This window comes from Somniosus microcephalus, chromosome 3 (genome assembly GCF_052327205.1).
Source record: "Somniosus microcephalus isolate GS21.2 chromosome 3, FLI_Smic_1.0, whole genome shotgun sequence".
Lineage (NCBI taxonomy): Eukaryota > Metazoa > Chordata > Chondrichthyes > Squaliformes > Somniosidae > Somniosus > Somniosus microcephalus.
Window position 1 is genome coordinate 143,937,980 of NC_140989.1, and position 20,645 is coordinate 143,958,624.

General features: G+C 46.8%; 1 protein-coding gene across 10 annotated transcripts in view; it reads right to left on the reverse strand.

The window, feature by feature from the left end:
• Positions 1 to 20,645, reverse strand: part of plcb1 (phospholipase C beta 1) — a 1,372,871-nt gene that overhangs the window by 1,288,867 nt on the left and 63,359 nt on the right. The gene's annotated exons all lie outside the window — the stretch shown is intronic.

The following is a 20,645-nucleotide window of genomic DNA, read 5'->3' on the forward strand; positions in this document are numbered from 1 at the left end:
AAAAGTAATGGAAGGATTTGAAAGTAAGGTGGAGAAATCTTAAATCTGCAGCAGCTGAGTACTAGTCATAGAACTAGATCGATTCCTGGGATGAGAGGGTTGTCTTATAAGGAGAGATTGAGTAGAATGGGCCTATATTCTTTGAAGTTTAGAAGAATGAGAGTTGCTCTCATTGAAACACATAAGATTCTGAGAGGGCTTGACAAGGTTGATGCTGAGAGGCTGTTTCCCCTGGCTGGAGAGTCTAGAATGAAGGGGTATAGTCTCGGGATAAGGGGTCGGCCATTTAGGACTGAGATGAGGAGAATCTTTGGAATTCCCAACCCCAGAGGGCTGTGGATGCTCAGTCATTGAGTATATTCAAGACTGTGAGCGATAGATTTATGGACTCTAAAGGGAATCAAGGGATATGGGGAAGGTGGAGTTGAGGTTGATGATCAGCCATAATCTTACTGAATGGCAGAGCAAGCTCGAGGGGCCGTATGGCCTACTCCTGCGTCTTATGTTCTCGGGACATACTTTACTTAAAAAAAAAATTAACTATTGTTCAAATAAAAATCAAAAATAATAAAACATTTGACCTCAACTCCGTGTACTGCTGACAGCCATCTGGGGAGCGTGCAGTGCAAGCTTGCCCTCCATAACACATCATTTTGTGATCACCAAAACTATGCCCACCAATCTCCCAATGGATGTGACTCAAAACCAATTATAAAATGAAACAACAACAGAAAATGCTGGAAACACTCAGCAGGTCAGGCAGCATCGTGGAGAGAGAAACGGAGTTAACGTTTCAGGTCGACGACCCTTCATCAGCACTGGGCCTATATTCTCTGGAGTTTCTTCATCCAGTTCTGACGAAGGGTCATCGACCTGAAACGTTGACTCTCTTTCTCGCTCCACGATGCTGCTTGGCCTGCTGAGTGTTTCCAGCATTTTCTGTTTCAGATTTCCAGCGTCCGCAGTATTTTGCAATTATAAAATGAGTTAACCTCAAGAACTGGGTGGTGCTGTAAGCTACACACTGACTTTTCCCTTCTACAACCGAGATTAAAATCCAGCCCACACTGAGGCAATCAAAGTCTCCTTTGTCTGTTGACTGCAAGAGTCTTATGCAAAATGACAGTAGACTCCAGCCAGTTGCTAGTGGGCATGGACTGGCAGTATAGAACTAGTGCTAAATTGGAAACTTCACACAGTCAGCTGGTATGGTACATTGAACATAGCTCATCCGAGGGTGGGACAGACACATTTTTATGGCAGAGCAGATGGAGCTTTATGCTGCATCTAATCATACAATCTGTGATCTGGATGTAGACATTGTATTAGGGTTAGGGGAAGGTGATCCACTTCTCTGCCCATATCCCTCACCTAGATCAGCACAAGAAGCCACCATAAAAAACGATGCCCTTCTACATTAAAATTTACAACAATTAAAATGGACATTGTGCGCACCCGTGTTCCGAAATCAGTTGGAAACATGGACTGCAGGGAAGACACATTGAGTATGTGCTAGGAGATATCACACAATGACCTGTAGTACTTCAAGGTTATCACTCTCACTGGAAAGTATTTCAAAAGACAACAACCCATTTGTGCCAAAGAAAGCTGCTGACCTGAACAGATCTTCTGAAACAGGAAAACAAATGCAACAAACATCGCCCGGGGTTTAATCACAGCAGGTTTATTCACACAGATTAGCAAGCTAGATGTTTGAGGAAGTCAGTCACTGAACCAGTGGAGGTTAATTGGAACAATGACTACAAATATGCAGAGATTATGTGTACAATGACTTTTGTAGCCAAATGATAAGCAGAGTAAAGGATGCAGATGGAATAAACATTGATTCTTGGGTACCACCACGGAGAAAGGCATTGCTAAAAATAAATAACATGCACTGTGATAACTGGTTAATACATAATGGCTGTCTGGATGGAGGCCAACAATGGTACAGGAATGTCAATGTGTTTGAGATGGACTGCAATTAGAAACTGCAGCTGCTATCAGTCTTGGCAGAGCTTCAGCCACGCTTTAAAATAATTGCATTGCACTGAAATGATTTTTTAATAAGTGGTAATCAGAGAAAAGGTGCTCAGTGTAAGGAGAGGAGGCAAAAAAGTACAATTTTCTTGCAAAACACGGAATTTGAAACTAGATGGAAAATATGCTGCAATATCTTGCTATTGACGTAATTTGCATCTGTATAAATGGCTAAAGGCAGCACCGAAGAGGCTCTCTTTCCAAAATGATTGGCTACTGCTAACCACATGACCAATTATATCACACAATCAAGACAGGCCAATCAGATTAGTAAAACCAAGAGCAGATATCAACTATGAGAGTTGTGGCAACGCCACCTTCAGTCTCTACAGCCAGCCCCAGAGAATATTACCTGACAGCTTATCTGTCAAATTTTACTTGCTGTACTTTGTGTGTACAGTGAGCCTTAAATGCCTTTGACTTGGCCCTTCGTAAGCTGTACATGTAGATCAAGTGGAGCCCCTCATCAGAATATGATAAAATACCTTTTAAAGTGTCAGCTTTGGCTCAGTAGCTCCGAGTTCGGAGTCGGCAGGCTGTGAGTTCAGAGTCCCACTCCAGAGACCTGGACACATAATCTAGGCTGACAGTGCAGTACTGAGAAGTGCTGCACTGTCGGAAATGCCGTCTTTCGGATGAGACATTAAACCGAGGCCCTGTCTGCTCTCTCAGGTGGGCGTAAAAGATCCCATGGCACTATATCGAAGAAGAACAGGGGGTTCTCCTAGTGTCTAGGCCAATACCTTTCCCTCAATTAACATCACTAAAAAACATTAACTGGTCATTATCTTATTTGTGGGACCTTGCTGCACACAAATTGTCAAGCTTCCTGCCTTACAACAGTGACTACACTTCAAAAGGACTTCATTGGCAGTAAAGCGCTCTGGGAGGTTTTGAAACGTGCTATATAAATGCAAGTTTTTTCTTTTACCCTTCCTTTGTTCAGACTGTGCCCATATTCCTGGAAGACAGTACCTACACATTTGTTTGGCAATCCGTCAGCATTCTCAGGGTAGCTTATGAGAATGCTTTAAGGAGATCACTTGTCATCAATGAACATACCACAGTCACGGTTAGATTTAAATAGGATGGTGAATTATGCATGGCAAACTACCAACTTTCCCATGGCAATCTACCAATCTACTGCAGCCTGGGAAGAAGAAGAAATTTGGAACCATTTCAGAGAAGTGCGCCATAAATAAGAAAAGTTTGAGAGTCAACTATTTAGATTCACTTTAGGTCAATTCAAAAAGTACACATTTTATTCATGAGAAAGATGCTTAAGCAGCATCATTTAGGAAAACATGTTTTGCAAACAACTGACATCTAAAATAAAATGCATATCCAGATATACTGAGGTAGATCCATGCATCAGCATTAACAGATATTGGTTCCAGCGCATGGGAAATTTTATTGCTGTGCACCATTTTACAACTAAGAAATTCAAGTAATTAATTGAAGGACCTGCATACTCACAGAAAATGGTGCAAGTATGTGGGCTGATATTGAGAGAGAAAAATACAGAGTATATTAAACACAAACACACACATACCACTGCAGGTGAAACTGCAGGCAGCTCACCCTTAACATTTAACTGGCTAATTCTGGTGACGAATAATACAGATTTAACTTTATTATAGATGAATACTTGCACAATCTTTGTAAATCCAGGTAGTGCACTGCACAGTAATAGAATGCTATTTCTATGAAGAGGTCAACCCTGACAACATTGTCAATTAGACTGGAACTTCTCCGCTGATTTGATTTATTCACAAATCAATTCCATTTACATATAGACAAACTTCACCAAATCTCGACAAATGACATTACCAGAAGATTGCCTGCATACTCATACATCAACATTACCTGCTTTGTCCGTTTTTGTTCTCTAAACCCAGAGAGGCCAGGAATTGTCTGCAGTCAAATAGACGGGCACATGATCATAACACTTTAAATCACATGACTGCTTCCCATCATCATTTTGTGACTTAATGTAGCTTGCAAGTAATCTATCGATGAGAATTTCATCAATGGTTACTACTGTTAACTGATTTTGCAAATCTATTTCCCACTTGCTGCTTCAGCCATCTTTAAACATTGCACTGCAACAATACGCCCCGTCAGCATAACCTTGAATAACTGAAAATCGTGGCACTCTTGAAGTCTACGAAGATAAGCACACATGACTGGGAACATCTTGGCCCTCTGCCATGATGGAGGAATGATTACTCTGGTTACTATGTGCTGTGAAATCCGAAAAGAGCATGTTCTGTTTGAATGGATTTACGACGTCGCTGCAAATGGCAACCACAACAATTCGGTCCCCATTGGGTCACTGACAGGATTCATTTTGCTGTGAAATACGGTTTTGTGTCCGAACATAAAATGTGAAATCTGTTCGCCGCCCCCCCCACCCCGCCCCGCACCCACCACCAGCCTGTCCCGAAAGCACTGACTCATGCTGCAGTCTGCGTCCATGGACACCAACAGCCCTCTGGAACCTTGCCCGAGTAACTATTTTCCCTGTTCTTCCCGTCAGTGAGAATGCTTGTGGAATATTCCATCACAAAGAGCATCACAGCCAAGCATGACCCTGTGCTCGCCAGTAGCGGGGTTTAGACAGGGAATAAGCTCAGACAGGGGCAGAGGTGGGCAAAGTTATGGAGGTGGAAGTAGGAGGGCAAAGTGATGCACGCCCGTGATTGTGTGTTGCATGGAGCAATGCGCCAGTCATAAAATAGCTCATCCTCTGACTCACCGTGAGCAGTGTGTTATGAGATCCATTACTATAGATGATATAAAAATCTCCTGTACACTAATAGTTATACCCAATTGCGGAATCCTAAAATTTGCGTTGCTCAAACACTATGGCCGGGATTTTACTGACCTCGGTGGATCCGTGGCGGGCGATGTTGGTGGCGGGTCCTGACCCCGCTGCTGCCTCCATCCTGTTCTGTGAAATGAATTTCCCTTGATGGGGCTTGTTAAGCCTATCCAGCACGTTACCCGGCTAATTAGAGGAAGCGGGTCTGGTGACGTCATTTGATGACGCGTCATCAGCCGGTTTCCTTAAAGAGACCATGTCCAAATTTATTTTGACACTTGTGCTGTCACTGTTCTACAGCATTGATGTGCTGCAATTACTGACAAGCACTGCACAGAGGCACAGGGCTGAACCCAGGCTCTTCCATGACTCCTCCATATGCTTATGGAGGGAGTCACAGCACGCAGGGTGGTCCGCTTCCCTTCCCACGGGCAGAAGACACCTCCCCAGGAGATCAACACAGCCTGTTTGCACATTGCACAGGAGAGCACAAGCAGGGATGTGGTCAGGAGGACCTGGGTGCAGTGCCGCAAACGTGTCAATGATCTCAGAAGATCATGAAATGTTAGTACAAAGCCACACTCAACCTCATCCTGCTGTATCTCTCATCACATCCCCATCACTCTACCTTCCCTACCCTACTCCTCCACATCCTTACTCACACCAACTTACCTTGCACCTCCACCCATCCCTCTCTATCTACATTATCACTTCCCCATCTCACTAGTTACCCCTCACACTCACCCTCATCCGAGTGCAATCATACCAACTAACAACACACAAGGGTAGGCACTTGGGTGTTTTATGCAATGTTCCTGTAAAGTTTCTGTTAATGTAGTGTCAAACATTGAAACCTTTATTTTCAATACTTTACATTCTTGGACAGATTTGTGCACACCTTTGGAAGTGGCTTAGTGAGTTGCAGTGAATGGTGAGACATAACGGTACCCCCCGCAATGCTGATGAGTGTGAAAGGAATGGCTTGGACATTGTAGGGATGCTTTATGGTGTTGGTGTGGGGTGGTGCCAACCTGGTGCAGCATGTGGCAACCAGGGTGTACAGCATCAAGTGAAATAAATCTGGCCATGGTGAGGCCATTTCTGGCCTCCCGGGCAGCAATGTGGTCGGGTGCTGATGCCCTCTGTCCTGTGCAACAGCAGTTGATTGCCAAGAAGGTTGGTGTTGTTGTTGGTGCTGCTGGTGTTGGGGCTGATCATGGTGGGATTCTGAGGACCAAGGTGAGGGAATGTACAGGGCACCCATACTGATGGAATAGATGGTAGGTGAAGTAGAGATGACAGAAGCGATCTGTCAATGGTGAGAGAGGTAATGAGGTCAGACTGGATGGAGACTTGTGGAAAGACTTGCAGCATGCTGAACCTGCTGTGGAAATGCAGTGAGGAACAGCTTGTGGCTGAGGGAAGATATCTCTGTAAGGTGGGAGCTTTTACTTTACATTTGAAGCTGTCAACTCATCAGCTGATTCAATGGCCACTGAACTCCTGCCTCAGCTTGACAGGCATGGTCCATGACCAGCGTGGACCCCGTGGGCGAGTTGTCAAATGCAAAAGGTGAGCTGAAATTAATTCTTAAGTGGCTTTAAACAAGCCACTAATTACCTGAATTGGGTCGTCCGCCACTGCCTGCCCGACCTGCTCAGCGCAGACAGACCAGACAACGGGAAAGGCGCATGGGAGCGAGTTGACAGTAAGTTCCCGACCCGCTGTCAAAAATATCAAATTTCCCACCCGACCCGCCACCAATCCCGCCCGCTGACGCCCCGGGAAATTCCAGCCTTACAAACTATACCACACCTATTGAAAACCTAGAGGAAAATAAACGTTTGAACAATGCATAAAAACCTCTGGGGAGGAGGGCAACGTCCTCAGGAGAAAAATCTCCAAAATGCAAAGAAGCACATCGGTGACTAAAGAACAGAAAAAATTCACCAAAATAAATAAAAGCAGGCCAGAAATGTTCAATTCACAGTTAGAGGAAATGAGAAGGTGCAAAGAGAAAGTACAACAAAGTCTCGCTGAGCAAATGAAGGTCAGGGAAACACTGAAACTCAAAGCCTAACTCCTAAAACAGAGAAGAAACCCCTGTTGTACGCATTGGAAATATCATGGAGATGACGATATAGTACATGAGTTATTCTGGTGTGAATTATTTTGTGTTTATGATGTTGAAGTTTATTTATACGCCGATATATTCAGTTCTTGTAGAAATAAAAATGTTGCTTTTGAAAAGGGATTGTTTTCCTGTGGGATGTATCCTTAAGTAAGTTGGCATGGTTAGCTTGCTTGTTTCAACCAGAGGTCAGTGAGACTCTGGAGGAAGCCCCACCTGTTTGGAAGTGCACAGCAGGAAATCACAGTGAACATCTCAAAACTTTTCTTAGATTTATTTTTTTCAGAGCCTGAGCAGTTCAAATAGGAGGATAATAGTAAAAATAATATTGAAAATAGACCAGCAAATTGACTGGATGTTGCACCAAAGCCCAAATGGGGCAATATTAGGTTAGACCTGAATCCTGAAGTGAACCTTGCAAGTTATTGATTGGAAGCTATTTCAGTAAGGCGATCATAAAACTGGTAACAGAGAGAAAGATTGAAAAATAAATCAAGAAACAAAAAGGCCTGACAAAGAAAGCTAAGTGTGACAAAAAGGGGGAAGACATACCAAGAAGCAAGGAGGGAAAAGGCTACAGTGGTGATAATTTATCAAAAGATTGCATGTTGGATATCTAATCAGCTGGATGGGATGAAGGGGAAATTAATTCTGGGTGAAAAAAAAATCAATGTTAAAAGATGAACTGAAATATGTTAAGATTGAGTTGACAGCAAAGTTGTACAAAAGGACAAATCAATTTTGCTTAAATCACAAAGGGAAATAAACTATCCTAAAAATATTAAAAGTGAAAGTCAAAGGGCAGGATTTTCATTGGGCCGTGGAGGCGGGATTGGAGGCATGTGGGGGGGTTAAAATCTCGAAATCAGGGGGCACGAACCCATCCCGCCCCCAACACGCCTCCATGCCAGTTTCAAAGGAGGCGGATACCCGACCTGTGCTGGGAGCCGCCTCCCTGAGGCGGGAAGGGGATTAGTGCCAATTAACTGCCTGTTAACAGGTAGTTAACAGCCAGTTTTTAGCCTAATCCCTATTTTTATTGCTGAAGTGTGGGATTCCCGACGGCTCCAAACCACGCCAAGTTAGCGAGGCGGGCCGTCGGGCTGAAGGGCTTGGAGGGTTCGAGATGTCCGGTGATCGGGTGAGTGATGGGTGCATGAGTGCAGAGGTAAGTGTGTTTGGTGTGTGTAAAGTTTTTAAATAAGTTTTACTTACCTTTACAGCCTTCCTTCCTTCAGGTCTCGGGAGTCCCTCATCTCACCGGCACAGAAAGCAGAATGGCCGCGAGCTGTCAAAAGTTGCAGCATTCAACTTTCTGTTCTGGAGAGATCTCTAAATCAGCCTGAGAGGAAGGAATTAACTTAGTGAACAGATTGTCAGTGTTTGACAGCTTCAAAGAGCTGTCAAACGCTGATATTTCATCTGTCATAGAAACATAGAAGATAGGAGCAGGAGTAGGCCATTTGGCCCTTCGAGCCTGCTCCGCCATTCAATGTGATCATGGCTGATCATCCAATTCAGTACCCTGTCCCTGCCTTTTCCCCATATCCCTTGATCCCTTTAGCCTCAAGAAATATATCCAACTCTTTCTTGAATATATTTAATGAACTGGCCTCCACCGCCCTCTGTGGCAGAGAATTCCACAGGTTCACCACTCTCTGGGTGAAGAAATTCCTCCTCATTTCAGTCCTAAATGGCTTACCCCTTATCCTTAGACTATGACCCCTGGTTCTGGACTCCCCGGCCATCAGAAACATCCTTCCTGCATCTAGTCTGTCCAGACCTGACAGAATTTTATAGGTTTCGATGAGATCCCCTCTCAATCTTCTAAACTCCAGTGAGTATAAGCCCAATCGACACAATCTCTCCTCATACGTCATTCCTGCCATCCCAGGTATCAGCCTGGTGAATCTTCGCTGCACTCCCTCCATGGCAAGAACGTCCTTCCTCAGGTAAGGTGACCAAAACTGCACACAATACTCAAGGTGTGGTCTCACCAAGGCCCTGTACAACTGTAGCAAGACATCCTTGTTCCTGTACTCGAACCCTCTTGCTACGAAGGCCAACATACCATTTGCCTTCTTAACCGCCTGCTGCACCTGCATGCTTACCTTCAGCGACTGGTGCACAAGGACCCCCAGGTCTCTTTGCACTTCCCTTTCTCCCAATCTATTGCCATTAAAATAATAATCTGCCTTCCTGTTTTTGCCACCAAAGTGGATAACCTCACATTTATCCACATTATAGTGCATTTGCCATGTTTCTGCCCAATCACCCAACCTGTCCAAATCGTGCTGGAGTTTCCCGACATCCTCCTCACAGCTTACCCTCCTGCCCAGCTTTGTGTCGTCTGCAAATTTGGAGATATTACATCCAATTCCCTCGTCCAGATCATTAATATATATTGTGAACAGCTGGGGTCCTAGGACCGATCCTTGCGGTACCCCACTAGTCACTGCCTGCCACTCGGAAAACGACCCGTTTATTCCAACTCTTTGCTTTCTGTCCGCCAACCAGTTCTCTATCCAAGTCAATACCTTGCCCCCAATCCCATGTGCCTTAATTTTGCATGCTAATTTCTTATGCGGGACCTTATCGAAAGCCTTCTGAAAGTCCAAATACAGCACATCCACTGGTTCTCCCTTATCTATTTTACCAGTTACATCCTCAAAAAATTCCAGTAGATTAGTCAAGCATGATTTACCTTTTGTAATTCCATGTTGACTTTGTCCGATCCTGTCACTGCTTTCCAAGTGCTCTGCTATTACATCTTTTATAATAGACTCTAGCATTTTCCCCACTACCGATGTCAGGCTTACCGGTCTATAATTCCCTGCTTTTTCCCTACCACCTTTTTTGAATAGTGGGGTAACATTAGCTACCCTCCAATCCATGGGTACCGTTCCAGAGTCTATCGAGTTCTGGAAGATGATCAGTAATGCATCTACTATCTCTAGGGCCACTTCCTTAAGTACCCTGGGATGTAGACCATCAGGCCCTGGGGATTTATCGGCCTTCAGTCCCATCAATTTTCCTAACACCATTTTCCTACAAATACTGATTTCTTTCAGTTCCTCGCTTTCATCCGACCCTATGTTCCCCGGCATCTCTGGGAGGTTATTTGTGTCCTCCTTTGTGAAGACAGAACCAAAGTATGCATTTAGTTGGTCTGCCATTTCCTTGTTTCCCATTATAAATTCCCCTGATTCTGACTATAAGGGACCTACGCTTGACTTCACTAATCTTTTTCTCTTCACATATTTATAAAAGCTTTTACAGTCAGTTTTTATGTTCCCTGATAGCTTACTCTCATATTCTATTTTCCCTTTCTTAATTAATCCCTTTGTCCTCCTTTGTTGACTCCTAAACTGCTCCCAATCCTCAGGATTATTGCTTTTTCTAGCCAATTTATATGTTCTCTCCTTGGATCTTATGCTATCCCTAATTTCCCTTGTTAGCCACGGTTGAGTCACTTTTGTTTTATTTTTACGCCAAACTGGGATGAACAAATTCTGTAGCTCATCCATTTGGTCTTTGAATGTTTGCCATTGCCTATCCACCGTCAACCCTTTGAGCGCCATTCCCCACTCAATCCTACCCAACTCGCTCCTCAGACCATCGTAGTTTCCTTTATTTAAATTGAGGACCCTTGTCTCGGAGTCAACTACTTCATTCTCCAGCTGTCAAAAGCTCTTGACAGATGAAATGTCAACCTGTGACATCACCTATTGCCGGGTGGCCCTTAATTGGCCTGCTGAGCTCGCTGGGCGGGCTCAACAAGGTCAATCAAGTGAAAATCGCGTGGGTTGGCCTCAACTCGATGGAGGCGGGACGCCCATCTCCTACATGCCTCCAGTATCAAAATCCAGCCCATAGTAGCTGTTGCATTTACACCTATTTTACAATGGCTATACCACACTATGAGTGATCGACAATTTGCCATGACAGTGGCAGCTCCATTGATTCCTCTGGAATGGCACTTGTCTTTTTACCTCCTATCTCACTACAATATTGGTAAACTCATTATGCTAATTCTCAACCACAAAAAACCAAGAACCGTCATAAAGTCCTTGAAGGAACTATTCCAGCTGCAAATGTTACCAGAAAAGCTATGGAAAGATAGCCTACATATGCAACACAAGGGGTGAAAACTCGGAAGAGGTGACTTCCAAGTGTGGCTTGAATTCCAAACACATTTCTGGAATATTACAATAGTCTATCATTGTTTATCATGTATGCCCATACTCCAGCAGGGCACACATTCAAGCTGTAACCTACAACTGACCCTTGCCACACTTGTAGCTTCAAAGGGCTTCACAATTGATATACCTATCAATTTATCCAATGAAAAGCGACGAGTTAAGAAAGTAACTATAGGTTTTTATTGGCTAAATAACAGAGCCCACCCTCGTGGGTGATCGGATCCAACAAGGAGGAATACCAGCCAGTCGACCACCTTTATACCTGGGCAGGTAGGTGGAGCCGTGGGCGGAGTCAGCAGTGGTCAGCCCAGGTATAACAGCGTGACAAGAGGCGACCTCGTATAGTGATACAACAGTGTGAACAGTGATAACCATAGAGTAACGATATAACAGTGATAACTATAGTGTAACGATAGTGAACGATAAAAGTGGTTTACCACATTCACCCCTTGTTTAGATTTGAGTCCGGCGGGGTGAAGTGTACTACCAGTTCTGGTATGTCAGTCTGTCCGGAGGCCTCGTAAGCCTTTCTGATCGTCGCAGCGGCGGTGTTGCATTATCCAGTGTTAATGCTGGTGTCTGCGTGGTCGGCGAAGACTCGTGGGGTTCCGGCATGCCGTCTACCTCGGGTGGCATTGGGGGGGTGGTGGGGGGGGGGGGTAACGGTGGTGTCTCAGGAGTGCCCGAGGGTGCGAGGTCTCGTAAGGAGACTGTGTCCTCCCGCCCGTCTGGGTATGCCACATAGGCGTACTGGGGGTTGGCGTGCAGGAGGTTCACCCTCTCGACCAGGGAGTCCGTTTTATGGGCCCTCACGTGCTTTCACAGCAGGACGGGCCCCGGAGAGGTCAGCCAGGTTGGTAGCGTGGTTCCTGTAGTCGACTTCCTGGGGAAAACAAACATTCGTTCATGGGGGGTGGCGTTAATGGCCATGCACAGTAGTGACCGGATGGAATGCAGCACTGCCGGGAGGACTTCCTGCCAGCGGGAAGTTGGGAGGCCCTTAGACTTTAAGGCTAAGAGGACGGCCTTCCATACCGTCGCATTCTCTCTTTCCACCTGCCCGTTCCCTCGGGGGTTGTAGCTGGTGGTCCTGCTTGCAGCAATACCTCTCGCTAGTAGGAACTGATGGAGTTCCTCGCTCATGAAGGAGGAGCCCCGGTCACTATGTATATAGTTTGGGAACCCGAACAAGGCGAAGAGGTCGTTCAGGCATTTAATGACCGTGGTACTGGTCATGTCTGGGCAGGGGAAGGCAAAGGGGAAATGGGAGTACTCATCAACAATGTTGAGGAAGTACACATTGCGGTCAGAGGATGGGAGGGGCCCCTTAAAGTCGATGCTCAGGCGCTCGAAGGGGCGGGTGGCCTTGATCAGGCTTGCCCTGTCCGGCCTAAAGAAGTGCGGTTTGCACTCGGCACAGGTCTGGCAGTTCCTGGTCATGGTCCTGACCTCCTCGATGGAGTAGGGCAGGTTGCGGGCCTTAATGAAGTGGTAAAGTCTGGTAACTCCGGGGTGGCAGAAGTCGTTGTGGAGGGTCTGAAGTCTATCAATTTGCGCGCTGGCGCATGTAATTCGTGAAAGAGCATCAGGGGGTTCGTTCAGTTTACCTGGCCGGTACAAGATATCATAATCATAGGTGGAGAGCTCGATTCTTCACCTCAAGATCTTGTCATTCTTGATTTTGCCCCTCAGCTTGTTATTAAACATAAAAGCGACCGAACGCTGGTCGGTGAGGAGGGTAAATCGTTTGCCTGCCAGGTAATGCCTCCAGCGTCGTACCGCCTCCACAATCGCCTGGGCCTCCTTCTCGACCGACGAGTGTCGGATCTCAGGGCCCTGTAGGGTCCTTGAGAAGAAGGCCACCGGTCTCCCCTCCTGGTTAAGGGTAGCAGCTAGGGCGAAGTCGGATGCATCGCTCTCCACTTGGAAGGGGATGGACTCATCCACTGCGTGCATTGTGGCCTTGGCAATGTCTCCCTTAATGAGGGAGGAGGCTGCGCACGCTTCCTCCGTAAGGGGGAAGGATGTGGACTTCATGAGGGGTCTGGCTTTGTCCGCATAATTGGGCACCCATTGGGCATAGTAGGCGAAGAGCCCCAGGGTTCTCTTTAGTGCCTTTGGACAGTGGGGGAGGGGTAGCTCCATGAGGGGACGCATTCATTCGGGGTCGGGGCCGATGACTCCGTTCTCTACTACACAGCCGAGGATGGCAAGGCGCGAGGTGTTAAACACACATTTCTCCTTATTGTAGGTGAGGTTCAGCCATTGGGCCGTACGGAGGAATCTCTCCAGATTAACATCATGGTCCTGCCGGTCGCGGCCGCAGATGGTGACGTTATCTAGGTAGGGGAACGTGGCGTGCAGCCCGTTCTGGTCAACCATCCGGTCCATCTCCCTTTGGAAGACCGAAACCCCGTTGGTGACGCCGAAGGGGACCCTAAGGAAGTGGTAGAGGTGGCCATTCGCCTCGAAGGCGGTATACTGGCGGTCCTCAGGGCGGATAGGGAGTTGGTGGTAGGCCGACTTAAGGTCGATGGTCGAGAATACTCGGTATTGTGCGATCTGATTGACCATATCAGATATGCGGGGAAGGGGGTATGCGTCCAGCTGGGTGTACCTGTTTATGGTCTGGCTGTAGTCGATGACCAGGCGGTTTTTATTGCCGGTCTTAACGGCCACGACCTGGGCACGCCAGGGGCTGGTGCTCCCCTCGATGATGCCCTCCTTCAGGAGACGCTGCACCTCGGAGCTAATGAAAGCTCTGTCCCCGGCGCTGTACCGCCTGCTCTTGGTAGCGACGGGTTTGCAGTCGGGGGTGAGGTTGGCGAACAGGGAAGGTGGCGGGACCTTGAGGGTGGATAGGCCGCAGGTGTTACGCGGTGGGCGGTTTAAAATCTGTTGGTTGTCGACTGTGAGTGGGGGGAGGGGTCCGCCGTATGCTAGCGTGACGCTTTGGAGGTGGGATTGGAAGTCTAGACCTAGTAGGATGGCAGTGCATAGCTGGGGCAGGACGAGGAGTTTAAAATTTTTATACTCCGTGCCCTTAACCGACAGGGTCACAACACAGTAGCCGCTGATGTCTGTGGCGTGGGACCTCGATGCCATCGAGATCCGGCTGCGCGTTGGCCGGACCGTGAGGGAGTAGTGGCTCACCGTGTCTGGGTGGATGAAACTCTCCGTGCTTCCGCTGTCGAACAGGCAGGTCGTGGCGTGGCCGTTTACTTTGATGTCCATCATGGACTTGGACAGGTGGTGCGGGCGGGCTTGGTCCAGTGTGACGGAGGCTAGTGTATAGCTGAGCGAGTTGCTGTCGTCTGCGGGTGAGGCGGTGGTCGGGTCTGGAGGCACGGTGGCGGTCGAGCATGGTGGGTAAAATGGCGGCGCCCACAAGGTTGGACAAAATGGCGGAGAAGATGGCTGCCCCCACAACTCACATGAGGCACTGCTGGTGTCGGTTGCCTGGATCAAAGATGGCCACCCCCATGGCTCACATGTGGGGATGCTGGCCTCTGTGGCCTTGATGGAAGATGGCCGCCCCCACAGCTCGCATGAGGCACTGCTGGCCTCTGTTGATCTCCCTCTGTAGGCCTTTGCAAAGTGGCCTTTCTTCAGGCAGCTCGAGCAGGTCGCGTTTCTGGCTGGGCAGCGCGCCCTCGGGTGTTTTGCCTGGCCGCAGAAGAAGCAGCCGGCGGCCCGATCGCGGGGGTCCGATGTCGCAGCCGGTACCGGGGGTGGCGGTCCCGATCGGGTCCGGGACGCCGACGCTGAGGTAGGTCCCAGGGGGGGTGCTGCGGGGGACATTGCGGTCGGGGTCGGTCCCGAGTCCCAGGGTCGCAAATTACAGTACCTGGAATATGCCTCGAGGTCCCGATGGGCCACTTCTAGGGAGCGAGCGAGGGCTGCAGCTTTGTCCAGGTCGAGGTCCTTTGCTTCAAGCAGTCTTTGCCGTGAGTAGTCGGACCGCAGGCCTTTCACGAAGGCATCGCGGACATTGTCTTCAGTATTTTCTGCCGCCGTTACCGCTTTAAAGTTACAGTCCCTGCCGAGTGCTTGTAGCGCCTGTAAAAATTCATCTACAGACTCTCCTGGTTGTTGCGGGCGGGATCTTAGGAGATGTCTGGCATACATGGAATTTACTGGGCTCTGGTACTGTCGTTTCAGCCGGTTGATGGCGCCCTCGTATGTTTTAAGGTCCCGGATGAGTGCGAATACTTTAGGGCTCACTTGGGCGGTCAGAACTCTTAGCTTGGATTTCTGAGGCACGCCGGATTCTCCCAGGTAGGACTCGAAACAGCTCAGCCAGTGTTCGAAGTCGAGGGCTGAGTTTGCTGCCTGTGGGTTTAGATCCAGGTATGGTGGTCGGAGGGCTCGCAGCCAAGCCGGCTGCTGTGGCTGTTGTAGCTGGGCGTCTGGCTGGTCGTTTGGCTGCTCGTCTGGCTGCTCGTTTGGCTGCTCAAGTAACGACATTTTAAAATTTAGCCAATAAAATTGATATACCTATCAATTTATCCAATGAAAAGCGACGAGTTAAGAAAGTAACTATAGGTTTTTATTGGCTAAATAACAGAGCCCACCCTCGTGGGTGATCGGATCCAACAAGGAGGAATACCAGCCAGTCGACCACCTTTATACCTGGGCAGGTAGGTGGAGCCGTGGGCGGAGTCAGCAGTGGTCAGCCCAGGTATAACAGCGTGACAAGAGGCGACCTCGTATAGTGATACAACAGTGTGAACAGTGATAACCATAGAGTAACGATATAACAGTGATAACTGTAGTGTAACGATAGTGAACGATAAAAGTGGTTTACCACAACACTTACAAGCATTCTAACACTACCTACCTACATGATGCAAGTAGATCCTGTATGGGAGGGAGCAGAGCAGTGGGATTAGATTTGGATTGCTCTAGCAGTTTATCGAATAGCCTCCTTCTGTTCTCTGGTGATTTACAGATGTGCACAATGGTTATGTGGCTGACTCGAAATTTTGGCTAAAGTTGATCTACTACAACTCCACTTTCCTGCCCTATCCCCATATCCCTTGATTCCCATAATATCCAAAAATCTATCGATCTCTGTCTTGAATATACTCAATGACTGAGCTTCCACAGCCTTCTGGGGTGGAGAATTCCAAAGATTCACCACCCTCTCAGTGAAGAAATTTCTCCTCATCTCAGTCCCACATGGCTGACCTCTTATTCTAAGACTGCGACCCCTGGTTCTAGATTCCCCAGCCAGGGGAAACATCCTCCCTGCATCTATCCTGTCAAGCCCTGTAAGAATTTTGTATGTTTCAATGAGATTACCTCTCATTCTTCTAAACTCTAGAGAATATAGGCCTAGTCTACTCAATCTCTCCTCATAGGACAATTCCCCCATCCCAGGATTCAGTCTGGTGAGCATTCGTTGCACTCCCTCCATGGCAAGTATATCCTTCCTTAGGTAAGGAGACCAAAACTATACACAGTACTCCAGATGCGGTCTCACCAATGTAATGATCAATAACATGTCATTCTATAGTGGACACTAGGTGGAGCCGTAGAGCTGTGTAGAGCTGTATATAGCTGTATGTATATAAGACTACACTACCCAGCTGTATGTATATTAAGACTACATTACCCATGAGGCACTAGGCTACCCAGAAGACAGCAATCAAGATGGATGCCTCTACAGATACTGTACCTAGTCCACATGTGCTCAATAAAAGTGTCTAGCAAAAGCTAGCTGTGTTCATAATAAGAATGTCTATTTATTAATGAACATAAGAACCAGGGCCCTCTATAATTGCAGTAAGACGTCTTTACTCTTATACTCAAATGCACTCGTAATAAAAGCCAATATAGCAGTTGCTTGCTGTACCTGCATGTTAACTTTCAGTGATTCGTGTACAAGGACACCCAGGTCCCTCTGAACACCAACATTTCCCAATCTCTCACCATTTAAAAAATACTCTGCTTTTCTTTACTCTGCTTTTCTATTTTTCCTACCAAAATGGATAACTTCACAGTTCTCCACATTATATTCCATTTGTCATGTTCTTGCCCACTCACTTAGCTTGTCCATAGCCCCTTGAAGCCTCTTTGCAGCCTCCACACAACTTACATTCCCACCTAGCTTTGTATTATCAGCAAACTTGGATATACAGGTAGACTATCCCTTATCCGAAAACCTTGGGACTAGCTGTGTTTCGGAATTTGGAATTTTTTGGATTTCAGAACGGATGAAATGGACAAGAGTCGGACATCGCGGGGGGGAGTCGGACATCGCGGGGGGGTAGTCGGACATCGCGGGGGGGAGTCGGACATCGCGGGGGGGGAGTCAGACATCGCGGGGGGGAGTCGGACATCGCAAGGGGGAGTCGGACATCGCGGGGGGGAAAGTCGGACATTGCGGGGGGGAAAGTCGGACATCGCGGGGGGGAAAGTCGGACATCGCGAGGGTGGGGTGAATCGGACTTCTCGGGGGTGGGGAGGGTAGGGAAGCTTGTTGAGCCTGAGGAAAACACTTCTGCTCCTCCTTGCCCACAAGCAGTGCAATAAAGGCACTTACCTTACGGTTCCAGCCCTTCGCACCTCCTTTTACCTTACGAGATTCCCGGTTTACCTTACAACTACACTGGAAATACCGAGAGATGCTCCACGAAAAAACTTTCAGTTTTCAGAGGTTTTCGGTTTTCGGAAGTGCGGATAAGGGATAGACTACCTGTATTACATTTGGTCCCTTCATCCAAATCATTGATACAGATTGTGAATAGCTGAGGCCCAAGCACTGATCCTTGCGGTACCCCACTAGTTACAGCCTGCCAACCTGAAAATGACCCATTATTCCTACTCTCTGTTTTCTGTCCATTAACCAATCCTCAATCCATGCTAGTATATTACCTCCAATCCCATGAGCCCTAATTTTGTTCAATAACCTCTTGTGTGGCACCTTATCGAATGCCTTCTGAAAATCCAAATACACCACATCCACTGGTTCCCCCTTATCTATTCTGCTAGTTACAACCTCAAAAAACAAATATTCATAAATCCCTGTTGACTCTGCCCAATCCTATTATTATTTTCGAAGTGCCCTGTTACCACGTCCCTCATAATAGATTCTAGCATTTTCCCGACTACTGATATCAGGCTAACTGGTCTGTAGTTCCCTGTTTTCTCTCTCCCTCCTTTCTTAAATGGTGGGGTTATATTTGCTACCTTCCAATCCGCAGGAACCATTCCAGAATCTATGGAATTTTGGAAAATGACAATCAATGCATCCACTATCTCTATAGCCAACTCTTTCAAAACCCTTAGATGCCTTGTTGCTCCCTCTTGTGAAACATTATAATGTAAGATCTCCTTTTTTATCTTGTCTCTTTATGAGCTCTTGCTGTTCATTTTTTTAAATTTTGGAATGGAATTGGCTTTCTGGTGAATTAGGCAATATTTGGCTATTTTAGATTCTGTATAAACATTATGAACTGCTAGGAGAAAGAAAAATCCTCCAAACACAAAATGTCATCCAAAATGACCAAAGTCAGTGCTAAAATTATAGTTCAAAACTGGAAAATAGAAGAAAGGTTATAAAGCTTGGACCTTTTAAGAGTTCCAGTGCCTGTGTAACTTCCCTCAGGCCCACGCCAGATGGGTGAAGGGAGGACTGGGCCCAGTCCATATCCTAAGCAGATGGAAAAATTACGCTAGGTTTCATTTCAATGTGTTATGGTGCTGAAAATGAAGCTCTGACTCCTTTTCAACTAGACCACTTTAGGCTGGTCTAAAAAGGTCTGTTAGAAAAAATCACATTCATCTTTAAAGGAGGTGCAGACCCAGCCATATGGATCCATGCCAGATCATGCAGTTCCCAGCGCCTGCTCCGCGCTTACCATCTGCTGAGGCTGGTGACGCAAGTATTTGCTGGGCACGCTCGGCATTTCCCCAAAAAGGAGAGGATACAAGTTAAATATTGGGCCTGAATTTGCGGTCGGAGACTTCACATGGGCGAACCTACCCGGTGGCCCCGGAGGTTCGAACACCTGCGCCCCTGGACCTGCAGGCGTACAGCTGTGTAAAGGCCCACGTATCCCAGGGGCGCAGCCGGCTCAACCAATCACAAAGGGGGATCCCCATTATGCTAATGGGGATTCCATTTACATACGGAATCCCCATAAGCCTGAATAGGAATCGCCTAAAAAACACAATTACACACCAGTTAAATAAAAATAAATTTCATGTTCAAAATTAATTAAAATACAATTTAATTAAACATTTAAAACAAAAATTTAATTTTTAGAAAAATAAATTTAAACGTTTTAAAGGGGCTAAAAATAACCTAAACTAATTTTAAAGTTTTTTTATGTTTAAATAATTTTTAAAATATTTATTTAAACTCTTATGCTGGTAAATGCAGGCATAAGGCCTTCTTTTACCAGCATAACGCCTGCTTTTACCAGGCGTAAGAGTTTCGTGGGCATTTGCTGGGCAGTAGTTGGGCAAATAGCCTAACCCTCCGCCAGTGAATGTCCATTTCCCGGGGATTCGGACGACCTGTCAAGCTGAAATTTGACAGATCGCAAGTTCCGGGTTTTCGCGCATGCGCATCGCACACAGAAACCCGGAACATGCGGGGCAGCGTACGCGGTCACAGGCCCCAGAAAATCCAAGCCAATGGGCCAGTAATTCCTGTCCCAACGCGTGAGTACGGACGGGGTACTCACGCGTGGGCCCGGGGGAATTGCCGGTTTTCAGCATGCACAGCGCATGCGGGGAAAACCAGCATTTCCTCTCCTCTGACCCAAGGGGTTAAGAGGCGGAACGCGTACGACGTATCAGGCAGCGCGTGCGCGCTGAACTTCCCTTTTTTTATTAGAGTTGCCCGTGGGGAAAAGACTCCGGTTTTTACGCGTTGAAAAAGCAGCCGTAAGTACTTACTTTTAACAGGTAAGTGGTCTATTAAGTTAAATTAGAAAATTTTTCCACAGGTTCTTTTTTTTTGAAGACTTTACAGTAAGGTAAGTGTATTTTTAGCCCCGATTTTTTATATAATAATTTTTTTCAAAATTTAAAATTATTGTTTAAAATAGTTTTTTACAGTTATTTATAGTTTATTTAAGTAGTGCGATTTTTAAAAAAAATTTCTTTCAAGTTTAAGTAGTGTTTTGGGGCCAGGAGTTTTCATGAGTTTGACAGTTCTTACTATCAAACTCATGAATGAACTTTTGCAACCTCCCATTGGTTGCCCAGTGCTCACGTGATCCCAGCCGGCTCATCGCACTAAGTACATCGCTGGGTCACGCACGCACAGCGCGGCAGGACCTGAAGCAGGCCAGTGACAGGAAATGGAATGCGGGCCAGGATTGAAATGTCAGCACGCCGGGTAAGTGCACATCGGGGGCTTGCACGCGCGGCAAGCCCCCGAACCTAATTTCTGGCCCATTAATTATTTGCAATGTCAACTGGACAAGGAGAG